Here is a 16,642-nt window from a genome sequence, read left to right as displayed (position 1 = left end):
TAAAGAGGCATGAAAAACCATTATAGAGAGGGTAGGATAAAGATGGTGATGGGCAATGCTTAAATTTTATTCTCACCTTAAATGGCTTAGAGAGGGAAAAACAAGTATACTCAGTAGGGTATAGAATTCTCTCTTATCCTATAAAGAAATAAAAGGGAAATAAGACAAGGGAATAGGGAGGTAATTGAAGGGAGGGGGTAGTGGTAGGGTAACAAAAAGCAAAATACTGGTGAGGAGGAAGAGAGTGAAAGTGAATGGAGCAGGATCTAAAGGGGATAATGTGATGGAGGGCAATACACAGTATAGGAATAGAAGGACCTTTCCTCAAAATAATAAACAGTATATATCCAAAACCATTAGCAAGTAACATCAGCAATGGGGACAAGTTAGAAGCCTTCCCAATAAGACAGGAATGAAGCAAAGATGCTCATTATAACCTCTATTATTTAATATTATACTAGAAATACTAGCAATAGCAATTAGAGAAGGAAAAGAAATTGAAGCAATTAAAGTAGGCAATGAGGAAACTACACTATTACTCTTTGCAGATAATATGATGGTATTCTTAAAGAATCCTAGAAAATCAACTAAAAGGCTAGTGGAATTAATTAACAACTTTAGCAAAGTTGCAGGGTACAAATAAACCCACATAAATCATCAGCATATCTATACATTTCCAATAAAACACAGTAGCAGGAGTTAGAAAGAGGAACTCCATTTAAAATCATTCTAGACAATATAAAATATTTAGGAATCTATCTGCCAAGATAAACTAAGGAATTATGGGAATACGACTACAAAACACTTTGCACACAATTAAAACTGGATCTAAAAATTGGGGAAACATGAATTATTTATGGGTAGAACAAGCTAATATAATAAAAATGACAATCTTACCCAAATTAATTTATTCAGTGTCATACCTATCAAATGACCAAAAAACATTTTTTATAGAATTAGAAAAAGTTCTAAAAAGTTAATCTGGAAGAACAAAAAATCAAGAACATCAAGGAAAATAATGTAAAAAATTGAAAGATGTGGGCCTAGCATTATCAGATCTTAAAGTATAGATAAAATAGTGGTCATCAAAACAATATGGTACTGGTTATAAAAGAGAAGGGTCTTGGAATAGTCTAAGGGTAAATGTCTTCAGCAAACTAGTGTTCAGTAAACTTAAAGACCTATGCTTTTGAGATAAGAACTCATTATTTGACAAAAACTACTGGAATAATTGGAAAACAGTATGGGAAAAATTAAATTTAGATCAACATCTTATACCCTATACCAAGATAAATTCAAAATTGGTAAATGACTTAAATATATAGAGTGAAATCATAAATAAATTAGGTGAACATAGAATAGTATACCTGTCATATCTGTAGGAAAAGAAGAAATTTAAGATCAATTAAGAGACAGAGAATATTACAAAATACAAAATGAATGCCTTTGATGACCTAATTTAAAAAAAAAGATTTTGTACAAATAAAACCAATGCAACCAAAATTCGAAGGAAAGCCAAAAAAAAAGAGAGAGAGAAATTTTTTTTTACGAAAACTCTCTGACAAAGATTTAATTTTCCAAATATATAAGGAACTAAGCCAAATTTACAAAAAGTCAAGCCACTCCACAATCAACAAATGGTCAAGGGATCTGAATAGGCAGTTTTCAGATGAAGAAATCAAATTTATCAATAATTACATGCAAAAGTGTTTTAAATCCCTCCTGATTAGATGAATACAAATCAAAATACCTATGAGGTACAAACTTACACCTAGCCAACTGGCAAATATAGCAGCAAAAGAAAGTGATAAATGTTGGAGGGGATCTGGTAAAATTGGGACAATAATACACTGCTGGTGGAGTTGTGAATTTTTCCAAACATTCCTGAGGGCAATTTGGAATTATGCCTAAAGGGCTTTGAAAGAATACCTGCCCTTTGATCCAGCCATATCACTGTTGCATTTGAACTCAAAAATATTTATAGCCACACTCTTTGTGGTGGCAAAAAAGTGGAAAAGGGGGGGGGGTTGTCCATTGATTGGGGAATGGCTGGAAAATTCTAGTATCTGATGGTGATGGAATTCTATTGTGCTAAAAGGAATAATGAGTTGGAGGATTTCTATGTGAAATGGAAAGACCTCTAGGAATTGATGTAGAATGAAAGGAGCAGAACCAGAACATTGTACACAGAAACTGATATATTGTGGCACAATCTAATATAATATACTTTTCTGCAAGCAGCAATGCAATGATCTAGGGCAATCCAAAGGAACTTAGGAGAAAGAACACTATCCACATTCAGAGAAAGATCTGTGAGAAAAGAAACAGAGAGGAAAAACATATGATTGATCACGTTTGGATGGAGATATGATTGGGGTTTTGATATGAAAAGATCCCTCTATTGCAAATATGAATAAAATGGAAATAGTTTTTGAACAATGATACATGCATAACCCAGGGGAACTGCTTGTCAGCTTCAGGAGAGGAGAGGGAAGAGGGGTGGCAAAAATCATGAATCATGGAACCATGGAAAAATTCTAAATAAATTGATAAATAAAAGAAAGACACAGAGATACAAGTACAGAAACAGAGACAGTGTCAAAGAAAAAGAAATAGAGATATCATAGAATGGCAGAGAATAGGAATTTCTAGCAAACCTTATGCTATGTGAACTCTTCATCTCATTATTGTGGCATGACTTTGTGCCAAGCTATGGATCAAGATCCAAGTCCCTATTCTTATCAAAGTAGTGTTTTAATATACTCAAAACACAAAAGCACTCTTGGTTCTAGCTCCATTGGTTCTCTCCTCCCTCATTTTTTAAACTCTGTGTTCCCTGGATTTCTTCTTAAGAGTACAAATTTTTAATACTGTAGCTCATTTGAACATGAAGCATTTTTATCTCAACTCCCACTCCCATGGATGAATCAGTTCCCCATAGCCTGGAAACATCAATTTAAAGTTCTAAGGTACTCTTAAAGGGCACAAGGTGATTATTTAACACCAGTAACTTGAGCCCTCACACATACGACTTTTACTCAGAATTACCAATTAATAATCACTTTGGTCAGTCAACCTTGGATTTAAAAAGAAGTATTTACTGATGTGGCACAGTAATAGTTGGTATAGAACATGTCCCCAAAAGTCTGTGACATACTCTCCCACAACTAAATACAAAGTCCAGGAGAAAGTGGGCTCAAATTTAGAGGGCATATGTAGTCACCTTACAATTCTCAGTTGCTAAAAATCTTTTTTGGCCATTTTTTTATACTCAGTAAATCCCCCTTAGCCATGCTGTAATCTTTTTGACAGGCTATTTGTGGAGACATAAGTCAAATTCATCGTTGGCTCTAAGTAAAGACTTTGATGCCAGCCAATTATGTTCTAGCATGAAAGATGCCAATCTTCCCTTTGGAATATGGAAAGTGAATAGTATAAGGGGAAGAGAGGGGCCCAAAATGGTGTCTTAGTAGCAGCAAAAGCTGAAACCTTTCTGACTAGCCTTTCAAACCAATCTTTAAAAATAGCTTCAAAATGACAGGAATCAAAATCCAACAGCAAGATAGAGTCAGGGGCATCTCCTGCTGAACACAACTTGGAAAGGAGGGAGAGAGGGAGGGAGGGGAGGAGAGAGAGAGAGAGAGAGAGAGAGAGAGAATAAATTTAATTTTCACAGGACAAGGTGGAACCAGAAGTAAAACTGCACAAGAGAAGTGCTGGCCGATATCCCCCACCCTCACTGCCCCAAATTCTGAGGCCAACTTTGGAATTCTAGGACCTAGGTTACATCAACAAAAGAGTACCTCAGACCCAGTCCTTGAATTTTCAGGTCTTGGCACCAACCTGCAATGAGGTTAGGAAATTCAAAGCATTGGGCCTTTTCAAGCCTTTGTGGCTTCATCGAAGACCTAGCCCCATGGCAAAATAGATCACACTTCCAAACCCTAAAATTCAGCAGAGAAGACAGAATCAGCAAACAGTTTGAAGAATCCCTAGTCCACAGGCAAAAAGACTTGGAAAATGAGCAAACAACAGAAAAAATACTTAACCTTGGAAAACATCTATGTATAAAAAGAGAAAAGAGCAGAAACAACAGGGTGGTGAGATCCAACCAGTAACTACAAGCAAAACTTTAAAACATGGGAATTGGTCTCAACAAGCTCTAGAAGAACTAAAAAGGGGATTAAAAATCAAATAAGAAAGGTTGAAGAAAAATGGGGAAAAGAAATGAAAGTAATGCAAAAATAAAATGACAGCTTAAAAAGCAAAATTGGTCATATGGAAAAAGATGCAAAAAATCCAATGAAGAACACAATGCCATGAAAAGTAAAATGGACTATATGGAAAAGTAGGATCAAAAGGTCATGGAAGAAATTTAGTATTTAAAAATTAAAAATGGGCAAATAGAAGCTAATGAGTTCGTAAGACATCAAGAAACAATAAAACAAAATCAAAAGAATGAAAAATAAGAAAATATGGAATATGATGTGGTCTAATTGTCTCTAGATATAGTGAAGTTTCCAAGATCCTCCACTGATCAAAGCAAAAATGCAGTGTGAATGAAAGAAGTCTGGCCAAGTTTAAAAATGAGTCCCCTCAGCACCTGCCACTTCCCAACTTACCAGGTAGTAAAAGCATACTTACTTGAAATGTAATCACTTTTTAACTCACTTGATGATTTGTAGGTAAACCCTAAAAAGTGGATTTAACTTTTCTCAATTGTTCATGAACTCAGGGTATAGTTAAAGAATCATACTTCTCTACAAATGTTAGAAAACCAGGGAATTGATTAATAGGGCAGAATCCTATATTCATTCTTAGATGAAGTTAGATGATTCTTATTGGGTACTTTTGCTTAACTGGCTTTCTTTTTCTTTTTTTTCCTTCAAAAAAAAAATAAACCCTTACCTTCTGTCTTAGAATTGATATTAAGTATTGGTTCCAAGGAAGAAGAGTAATAAGGACTAGGCAATTGGTGTTAAGTGACTTGCCCAGAGTCACATAGCCAGGAAGTTTCTGAGGCCACATTTGAACCTAGGATCTCTCATCTCTAGGCATGGCTCTCCATCCATTGAGTTACCTTGCTGCCCTTAAATGTATTAGCTTTAGGGGAAAAAAACAGACCTTGACTATGAATTAGCTTGGTTATTTTTTTTTCATTTTCTAGTCTATTTCTATCCTTCTCTTTATTAGCTTACTTCTTCAGTTTTTAGGTGTATTTTTTAGTTATAGATTAATCAATTAGCCCTACTTTGTTTCTTTTACTAATATAAGTTCTCCGTGCCATAAATTTCTTCTAAGAATGACTTTGGATACAATCCAGAGATTTCAATAAGTAGTATTAGTGTTATCATTGACTTTTAAATATTCTGTTACTGTTTTTTTCTAACTTAAATAAATTATTGTGTGATTCATTATGGATTTTAAGGGTAGTTTTTAAAATTTATTTCTAGTTTTTATTTCCTCATGGCCCAAAAGTAAAGTAAGTATTGCTCTTTGCATTTAGCCAGAACTTATTTTTGCTCAAATATAGATTTAAATTTTCTGAAAGTTTTATGTCTCTTTGAAAAAAATACATTTGTTACTTTTTCCACTTAATTTTCTCCATATATAGAAACATGCATTTTCAACTAGAAGAGGTTCTACAGGCCATCTAGTATACCCTCCTAATTTAATAAATGAAGAACATTAGGTCAAAAGAAAGCAAACAACTTGCCTAAAGTTACAGAGTTAGTAAAAACAAAACAAAACATAACACATAGTGTTTGAACTTGAGTATCCTGAATTCTAGAATATCACTCTTTTCAATAGAGTACAATGTCTCCTTTGTGTATTTCTTCCATTACTGATACCTATTCATTAAATATGCTTCCATAGCCTGGTCCTTTAAGGAGCAAGAAAAAAAAGGGGTCTGTTCTTCCTTCTCCCCCTATTTTTCCTTCTTCTTCTCTTCCTGCCCACTTTTCTCCTTCTTCTCCTCATAAAACCTAGAATTAGCATGGGGCATTCATTTAGAGGTGGCATCTTGTCTCTGGTAAGGGAGGGAGAAAGGAACTTCACTTTTCATAGATACCAACTTTACACAAACTAACCTGAAGGCCATCCTCTCTCTCCCAGCCTCACAAAAGGATGACTTCCTGGTACTTATCTTTTCCCCAGGACACATTGTTCCAATGAGCTGCACCTTTCTCACAGACCCAAAACATAAAGGGTACCAGAGGTCAGCATGAATGAATGAATGAGTGAATAAAAAATCATTTAAGTATCTACTCTATTCCAGGTACAAAGAGCTTACATTCTAATAGGAAAACTTTATAGACCAATTTTCTTTTTCTTGGCCACAATTCACTCATGAACATTGCATTTTCTTAGAATGGTCACACCCTAAAAACTCTCTGATACCAATCAAGTAAATTGGCTCCAGGTGGCAGAATTCCCATTTCAGGACACTTAGCAATGGTAGCTTCCTGGAAGCATTCCAGGTCTCTGCCAAAATCATGGACTCTGGGTTAAGGGTAGTAGCAGAGGCAATGGTATTCCTTTTCATTTATTCTTTGAAGTATTATCTGCTTTCTGGTCCCTTGGAAGTTGTCATTCTTTCCTAGTCACATCATCATCCAGCAGGGGGGTAGAGGGAGCAAAATATTTGCCATGTGATTCTAATGTGCTTCAATTGATGAGTCTGTCTTGTATTTTTTTTACTCTTTTTAAAGTGTTTTTGCTTCTTTATCTTCCCTTTTTCTATTTTTGTTCCTCTCTATTATTGGCTTTTTTTTCTGGTTTTCTGGTGAAGAAAGATGGTGTCTTGGGTAATATTCATCTTGTTATGGGGTATTGATGAATTAATAAAAACTCTCTTAACAATAGGGAACCAGTTCCCCATCTTTTAACTATTCTCATTCTCCCCAGAACCCCCCAATTTCCCATTTTACACATTAGAATACTCTAAGTCTGGAAAGGATAGTTATATGACCAAATCACAGGACTAATTAGCATTACATTTAATGTAAGTTGGACTTAAAGGAAGGCAGACAGGCAGCAAAGGCCATATATATTCTGGGAATAATGAATGGAAGACTTTGTCTGTACCAGAAGGTTCATGAAGGGAAATTATAGGAAATAAAGGTATGGCAGAAAGGAAAAGCTTTCCTCTATTGTTTCTCTGAACCATTTTCAGTGTATTCCCAGTTTTGCCTTATGTTCTAGCCTATTTAAATTTTAAGTCAGACGTCAAGGGACATCTCAATCCCAATCAAGTATTTTATTCAGTGCCATGCCCCTCTGAAATGTTTAATCCTGTTTTTAAATTTGTAGACATAATTAGAATGCTTCAAAGATAGATATTGATTCAGATGTGACTTTTCCCAGTATTTTAATATGTGCTAACCTGAACTTTTCCAAGAATTGCTTTAAAATTATGTAGTCAATTCACAAGGATGATGTCCCTGGAAAATAAATTTAAACATTTTATTTTTCTGAACACCAGTATCTTCTCAATACTTTGCTTAAACATATAAATGATTATTTCCTGATAAATATCTCAGACATAAAAATAGCCAAATATTCCATCATTTTTATATCTATTTTAAATTTTAAAAAATCTTACCAGATTCTGAGCTGTTTTTCTTTTTCTTCTTCAGCTCTTCGAATGTTTTCTCTCCTTCACAATTCAGCTTCTATCCTTAACAGATAATGTGGCCATGTCTCCCTGAAATAATTATTTCCATAATAATTTTAATGTTTGTGATGATAACTGAAATCTTTACACAGGATGCTAGACTTAGAAGAGACCTTAAAGATCTTCTAATATAAGTTCTGACTACCATCTCCTTTCTAAAATGTGATGCCTATACTCAATCAATTGATCAGTCTTTATTAAGTACCCACTGTATGCCAAGCACTGTATTTGACTGGTGATTGTTTCTTTTTATTGGTGGTAGTTGTTTTTAACCAGATGGTTTCAGTCATCTGACTCTCTGCATGCCCATTTAATGTTTTCTTTGTAATGATACTGGAGTAATTTGCCATTTCCTTCTCTAGCTCATTTTACAAATGAGGAAACTGAAACAAACAGGGTTAAGTAACTTGTGCAGAGTCACAGTTAGTAGGTGTCTAAGATCAGATTTAAACTCAGGAAGATAAGTGTTCCTTGTTCTAACCTCAGTTCTCCACTTTACCAATGGCTGCCCCATCCTCTGAGGACACAAAGACAAAAAAGGAAATAACAGTTTCAAAGAGCTTATATTATACTTAAATAAGCAAAAACGTACTGATATAAATAGATGAAAAATAAATGCATATTGAATATAAGTGATTTAAATAGGGGGCACTATCAATGGGGGATAAAAAAAAGACTTCATGTAAAAGATAGTAATTGAACCAATTTTTAAAGGAAAAGAGGGGTTCTTTGAGATGTGAATGAAAAAGGAGTACAACATATTCCAGGAATGGTAAATAGTTAATACGAAGGTCCTAAGAGAGGAGATGTAATGACATGAATGAGGAACAGAGAAGGCCAGTTTGATAGGAACATATACTGTCAAAGAGGAGGAAATGTATAGTAAGAATAGAAAACCAGGAAAATAGGTTGCAAAGGGCTTTAAAAGTTAAACAGAGGAATCTACACTTTACATGATATCTATGCTTTTATCTAAATGATTGAATAAAATATTGGGGGATCAAGGATGGTTTTGTATAATATTCCATTAGAAACTTCCTTACAGGTTGCCATTGAACCATGGATCACCAAATATTGGATTCAGTTACCCACTCAGTTCAATATCAATCACACCATTCTTTCAGATTAGCTAAACTTCTACATAAGGCCTATAAAAATATCATGAGAAACTTTGATGAATACCATGCTGAAATCCATATGTGCCATGTTCATGAAGTTTTCCAATTACTTGTTTAATAAGTAAAATAGATATTAGTTTGGCAATAATTATTTTAGATTATTCTATTCTGCCTCTAAAACCTTGCTGCCCCCATTTGTAATTGCTCCTAGATTATCCTTTTGCTGTAATGAAAATGGTCCTAGACTGGAAGTCAGGAGATGTGATTTGGAATCTTGACTCTGGCACTCAGAAAGGGATTAAGAGAGGGGGAATTTGGTTCCCTCCCCCTGCTCCACCTGCCAGCTCATGTCATCTAGATGAAGAATTGAACTACATCTATTAGGACTTGTCTTTTCAGTGAGGCACATCGTTCTAACAAGTTATGTTTGTCTTGACATAAAACCATCATAAAGGGTGCTAGAGGTTAGCATAAAGGAATGAATGAAGGAATAAGTAAATGGAAAAGTTAATGAAAAAGCATTTATTAAATGCTACTACAGGCCAGCCACAAAGGGAGGTAGTTCCCCTCTTCAAGTGCTTACATTTTAATAGGAGGATGATACTTAAAAATAAATATTAGCCAAGGAAGAGAGTATTAGTCTAAGTCACAGTAATGTCCCACCCTTAGATGTCCCCTATAACCAATCAACTGAATTAGCTCCAGGTGGCATAATTCCTTATTGCAGAACCCCTCAGGAGTCCCATGGAATATTTACAGGCCTCTTTCCCACAATACTTACTGGTTACTAAATTAAGGGTGGAATCAGAGACTCTATTATTTCTTTCATTTGTTCTTTGGGGAATAACCTTTCCTATTAATCCAAACAAAGAAGGAAACAGATCAAGAGTGCCTATTGCCAATAAAATGCAACTGGATAGGTAATGAATCAAGTTGGTCTATCATTACAGGTGCTGCAAATGGACACAGAACTACTGGATTCAGAATTGAACTGGAAGAAGAACACAGACCTCTGGCAAATTGCATGAAGTTTTTACTGATTCCAAGCAGCTTTTTGACTCAAAAAATCCATCCTTTTCACACCAACATTCTCCCAGTGTGGCCTCTAAGACTTGAATGCTCAACTTAAAAGGTACAGAATTATATTTTAAGCAAAGGTCAATAGAGACATATGGGGAGTGCAAGAGAATTGCTGCAAATTGTCAATGATGACTTGGGTATAGTAAATGATATGAGGTGCACCATCTAGAAAATATATGCTTAGAAATGGAGATGAATTGATTATGTGGCTAAAGTAAGGTGGGAACAATGGTTATAATGGGCTCCAACCCACATATATTGGAAGTGCCCATACTGATGAACTCATTAACCATTGAAATATTTATACACATTCTTCTCTTAATGAGCACACTATGGTTTTTTGAAAAGCTAAGAAATGTTACACTCAACTTTCCCCTCCCACATTCCCATTAATGCACTCATAACAACATATCCTTTGTCTATGAGATAAATTGGGGTAAATAACATCACTGAATTCTTCAGAGAAGTATTACAACAGTGTTTATTTTACATGAATAAAAAAAAGCAAAACCTCTGCCCCCTGTGGGATATGAAATGAGCATGAGACAGTAGTAGACTAGCCATAAATCTCATGCTAGTAGAGAAGATGACAATGACAAGTAGAAAGAGCACTCTGAAATAAAAAGGGTGGACATAGGTTCAAATCTGTCTTCTGAAGGCTATTCTTCATTAAACATAGGATAAGTCACTTAATTTTCCTGCATCTCAGTTTCCTCATCCATAAAAATAAGAGGATTGGACTAGATAAATGAAGAATCAATTATTTTAAAAAATTATTAATCACTTTCTATTGCAAAGTTCTGGTGATACACATGAAACAGTAAGAAAATCCTTATGCTAGAGGAGTTTACATTTGAACGAGGGAGGAATAACAACTCTAGTTTTCAGAAGAAATTCAAATGGAAAATCTTCATGGTTCTTAGTCTATAGCAGAAAACTGGATGGCAATGTATCTTCTTTAATGTTATTTCCACTGATATAATTGTTTCCATTTCTAATGAGGAAATATATGACAATGCCAAGGAAAATTTTTGGTAAGACTTGTTTTCTGGATTTCTAGTAGCTGTGGCTGCTAAGGTGTCTGCTTTTTAATTTATAGAAGTAGTAATTCCACAAGGTTTGATGTCCTTGATGATGACTGTGAGGCCTTGACAGAAAGCAAGTCTTGTAGTCAAGGGAGTGGGGTGAATCATTACTCCTAGGGCTTATAGCATAAGGGTCTCGAGGCATCTCCATTTGGATCTTAGAAGAAATAGTTTGACTGGTCTGGCACATGATACCTCTTATTTCTCCCTCAAGGTACCTTGCTGTTTCAGTTAAGCTGACTTGCCTACTCTTGAGAACCCTTTTAGCTATATTTTTATTCTCTTATGAAAAATGATCACCAACATAATAACAGGCATTTCTTTTGTTTTGTTTTGTTTTTAAAACATTATTTTATTTGGTCATTTTCATACATTGTTCATTGGAAACAGATCATTTTCTTTTCCTCCCCCCCAATCCCCCCCCACCCCTTCCCTAGCTGACACGCGATTCGTCTGGGTATCACATGTGTCCTTGCTCTGAACCCATTTCCTTGTTGTTGGTATTTGCATTAGGGTGCTCATTTAGCATCTCTCCTCCATCATGTCCCCTCAACCTCTGTAGTCAAGCAGTTGCTTTTCCTCGGTGTTTTTACTCCCTCAGTTTGTCTTCTGCTTGAGGATAGTTTGTTTTTTTTTTTTCCTCGTAGATCGCTGCAGGTTGTTCAGGGACATTGTAAAGCCATTACTGGAGAAGTCCATTACGTTCTCTTGTACCACAATGTGTCAGTCTCTGTGTACAATGTTCTCCTGGTTCTGCTCCTCTCACTCTGCATCACTTCCTGGAGGTTGTTCCAGTCTCCATGGAATTCCTCCACTTTATTATTCCTTTTTGCACAATACTATTCCATCACCAACATATACCACAATTTGTTCAGCCATTCTCCAATTGAAGGGCGTCCCCTCATTTTCCAATTTTTGGCCACCACAAAGAGTGCAGCTATGAATATTCTTGTACAAGTCTTTTTTCCTTATTATCTCCTTGGGGTACAAACCCAGCAGTGCTATGGCTGGATCAAAGGGCAGACAGTCTTTTATCGCCCTTTGGTCATAGTTCCAAATTGCCCTCCAGAATGGTTGGATCAATTCACAACTCCACCAGCAATGCATTAATTTCACTACTTTGCCACATCCCCTTCAAAGTTCATTACTTTCCATAGCTGTCATGTTGAACAATCTGCTAGGTGTGAGGTGATACTTCAGAGTTGTTTTGATTTGCATCTCTCTGATTATAAATGATCTAGAACACTTTTTCATGTGCTTATTAATAGTCTTGATTTCTTTAGCTGAAATTGCCTATTCATGTCCCTTGCCCATTTTTCATTTGGAGAATGGCTTGATTTTTTGTATAACTGGTTTAGCTCTGAGTAATTAGACCTTTGTCAGAGGTTTTTGTTATGAAGATTGTTTCCTAATTTGTTGCTTTCCTTCTAATTTTAGTTACATTGGCTTTGTTTGTACAAAACCTTTTTAATTTGATGTAGTCAAAATTATTTATTTTGCATTTTATGACTCTTTCTAAGTATAACAGGCATTTCTAAAAAAATTTAAAGTTGCAAAGTCCTTTACTTATATCATTTGAGCCTTTTGAATTCAAAGGGGTTATAGGTAATATGGGTATAGTTATTATTCCAGTTTTGTGTATGAGGAGACAGACCTTCATCAAGGTTAAGTGAATTGCCCATGTTCATATTTTATGTGTGATTCACAGTTCATAAATTTCAGAACCAGGACCTGAACTCATTTACTCTGAACTTGACATCAAATATTTCATTCACTACATCTAACTGCTTTTTAAAAAAAAATCACTTAAATTTTTTTCCAGTTTACACGTTGATATAATTTTTAGCAATACTTTTCTGATTTTTTGCAATCCATGTTCTCTCCTTCCCTCTCATCCCTCTCCCACCTCCAAGAAGCTAGGTAATATGATATAGGTTGTACATATGCTATCATATAATACACATTCCATATCAATCATTCTGTGAAACAAGACATATATTTCTTATACTAGAGAAAAATTAATGGAGGAAGTAATGTTCAAAGTATGTGTTAATCTGCATTTGTACTCCATCAGTTCATTTATGGCAGTGGATAGCTTTTATCGTCATGAATCCCTTTGTAATTGTTCTGTATCGTTGCCTTGTTGATAATAGTTATCATTCACAGTTGATCATCATTTGTTATTGATGTAACTATGTACAATGTTCTCCTGGTTCTACTCACCCCCTTTTTTTCCTTTTCCAGATTTTTTGGGTGATCAGCTTGTTTGTTGTTTCTTATGTACAATAATTTTCATTACAATTATATACCACGATTTGTTTAGCCATTCCCAACTGAAGGCCATCCCTTCAGTTTCCAATTCTTTGCCATCACAAAAAAAAGCTGCTGTAAATATTTTGTACAAATAGGTCATTTCCACTAATCTTTAATCTCTTTGGGATACATACCTAGTAATGGTATTGCTGGGTCAAAGGGTATATACACAGTTTTGTATGCCCTTTGGGCATAGTTCCAGATTTCTCTTCAAAATGGTACCCTACTGCTTCTTAAGATACAAGACAGATTATTGTAAATGCTTTAAGAGAAGGACAAAAAGGAGAATCAAATAGAGTAATAATTATTTTAGTTTTACAGCTTATATAGACAAATCTTCCTTTAGGGTGTTCATCTAATTTTGTCTTCTTTTTTCCAACAATGAATACCAATGAGAGCCATACTGAGATGGTGATAGATGAATGGCTTTGAAGTCAAGAAGACAGATTCAAATCTTGCCTCTGATATGTAGATCTTTGTGGCTATTGGCTTGGTACTCCAATAAAAATTCTTCAACCTGTAATTTTACACTGAGTTGTTAAACTCCATTGATGGGGAGAATTGTAGCTTGGGGAATTCCCTATATATAAAATCAAAGGCTTAGACCCTTTACTACCATAAAAAATAATGCAACTATCCTCATAATCCCATAAATATATTAAATACCTCTCTTTTTATGGCACCTCATAATGTATACTTAATAGATATAATACTTGTCCAACAACACTATCAATTAATATTCATTAACAGAACTCTTACAGGTTTTGAATGAATATTTCCATCTCTCTTCTAGCACCTAATAGTGCATTGCACAGAGGAGGAAATGAATAAATGTTTGTTGGGTGAATGATGGATAGAAGGAAGGATATATTGGTTGATTGAATGAATGGCTGCGAGTGCAGATGATGAATGCATGTCTTCTTGCTCTAAAAAGCAGGGATCTTGAGAAGTGCCTTTGAGAATTCTGATGATATATGCTGATTTATTCAAACTGTACACTGACTCAACATTTGATTGGAAACTTCAAGCTTCAGTACCGCCAGCCTTGAAGAAGTCAGGCAGTTTGGGAACTGCAGCCAATCCTGCTTCAGAATAGCTTTTGTCTCAATGCCCTTTCAATCAGAGTAGCCTCTTTCTTGATGTAAACAGTACAGAGAAAGCCACATAATTTCCATTTGTCAGCTTCACTGAGAGCACTGTCATTTGGGGTACTTAGAGTGAATCTCACCCACAGGCATAATACCAAAATAGAATTGGGTTTTTATAGAAAGCCTTCCATATTGATCATCTCCTCAAAGCAGCTGATGATTATATACTAGTGATTCAGTTACCACATAGGGTAAACATCAAAACCATTTACAGGGTGAGCTATCAGAGTAGGAGTTGTATTGTGGGACTCCTGCTGATTCTAAAGGAGCTGAAACACTTCAAACCACAGGCCAAAGTGCTTTTCTAAATTGGTGGCACATTGGGTCAGAGAGCTGTTGCTTAGGCAGAAATCCTGAAGTCTTTATCTGGAATAAGGCAGGTTTGGTTATATCTTGTTCTGTAACGTCAGAACAGACTCTAAGTATATGTAAGTAAAGGTGAACAGCTCTTTTCTGTGTCAAAGACACTGAAGACAAAGTGGGTTTAGGTCAGATAGTAGCAAGAATTTCTGATCTGAAAGAGTTCTAGGACTCTAGAAGGCATTGCCTACTCCATGAAGAAGAGGCTTTGCCATCATTTTCCTTTACTAGTTTAAGCAGAAACATCTCCTTTTCTGTGTGTTTTATAGATATAGGCATATAGCAGATATTTTATAATTTCATTATTATAGCTTAAAACTGCATCAAGACTTAGGGGATATCATATATGTCATTATAATAAAAATAACTAGCTTTGACATAGTGCTCTAAGGTTTAAGGAGTGCCTAACAAATTTTATATAATTTGATCCTCACAACAATTCTGTGACATAGATGTTGTATTACCACTATTTTACAATTAGGGGAAGGTTAAGAGTCTTGGACTTGCCCATTGTGTCAACACCACTAGCAAAATTTTATGGTAGGATTTTTATACACCTAATCATCTTGTCAGAAAAAAATCTGGAGCCTTACACATGGTAGGGACTCAATAAATTTCTCTGGAATGAATGAGTTATTCAGTGTAGTCTTTCCATGGAACACACAGAAAATTGAATTAGGATCTCATTATTAGTCCATATTTTCCCTGATTCATATGACATACAATGAATCACATACAATAAATTTACCTTAAATGTGATTGTCACTTAAATTTTGCTTCCTGAGAATAAAGGTGGAGTAGAAGGCTGGATGTGCATTAGGGAACATAGGAAAACAAGGTAGAAATCAAATAAAGAAAGATGATATATTTGCTGTAACAATAGTTCAACTAATTAGATTTGGGGTGATGGCAGAGGTGGAGATATTCACAAGTCCATTGCAGTTGAAAGGGGAAAAATGTAAGAATCAAAGAACAGTAGAGTTTGAATATAAGTCTAAGGAAGACTATGTTTAAGTTGAGAAAAGGGAAGAAGGTGAAAATTGTTTATAGACCACCTAATATGTACCAGCCCTTGAGCTAAGTCCTTTACATATGTTAACATTTTTTATACTCAAAAAACCCATGATGTAGTTGCTCTTATTATTTCCATTTTATAGTTGAGGAAACGGAGGCAGATAGTAATTAAATTATTTACTCAGAGTCCCAAAGGAGGTAAGTGTCTGAAGTCAGATCTGAAGTCAAGTCTCCTCAAATGTCTTTTAATTTCCAATCCAGCTGTACTCATTTTGGATTTCTTTGACTTCTCCACCATGTTCCTGACAAACTCATCTTTGGGAAATGTCTTCACCTAACAAGATCAATTAGTCTTGCTCCTCACACTTCATTAGTTCTTTCTGTACCTGGGACTAGAAAATGGAGCCATAAACTTCTCCATTTAAGAAGTGACAATACATATCTTTGAGATGTCTCTTCCTTTCTTACCCAGATGTACTCATTTTGAACTTTCTTGACTTCTACATCATGCTCTACTGTCAGTTACCTTTTTCCTGCCCCATCTCCTCTTTGGTTTCCGTCCAACACAAAAGGGTCCCTCATGAAACTATAAGCACATTGAGATGAGGGACTATCTTTTTTTTCTGTTTGTATTTCCAGTGCTTACACAGTGCCTAGCACCTCAGGCATTTAATAAATATTTATTAACTATTGAGGTTTTCCTGAGTCCAGACCCTGTACTCTATCCACTACACTACCTAACTTCTTCTCTCTAAAGTAAAGACAAGTCAAATCAAGACAAGTAATTTGTAGGGATGAGAATGTATTAAGCACCTTCTATGTGCCATGCACTGTGCTATGCACTGG

Source organism: Monodelphis domestica, chromosome 4 (assembly GCF_027887165.1).
Source record: "Monodelphis domestica isolate mMonDom1 chromosome 4, mMonDom1.pri, whole genome shotgun sequence".
In the NCBI taxonomy this organism is placed as follows: domain Eukaryota; kingdom Metazoa; phylum Chordata; class Mammalia; order Didelphimorphia; family Didelphidae; genus Monodelphis; species Monodelphis domestica.
The sequence above is the reverse complement of the archived record's forward strand: the minus strand, read 5'-3'. Positions refer to the sequence as shown.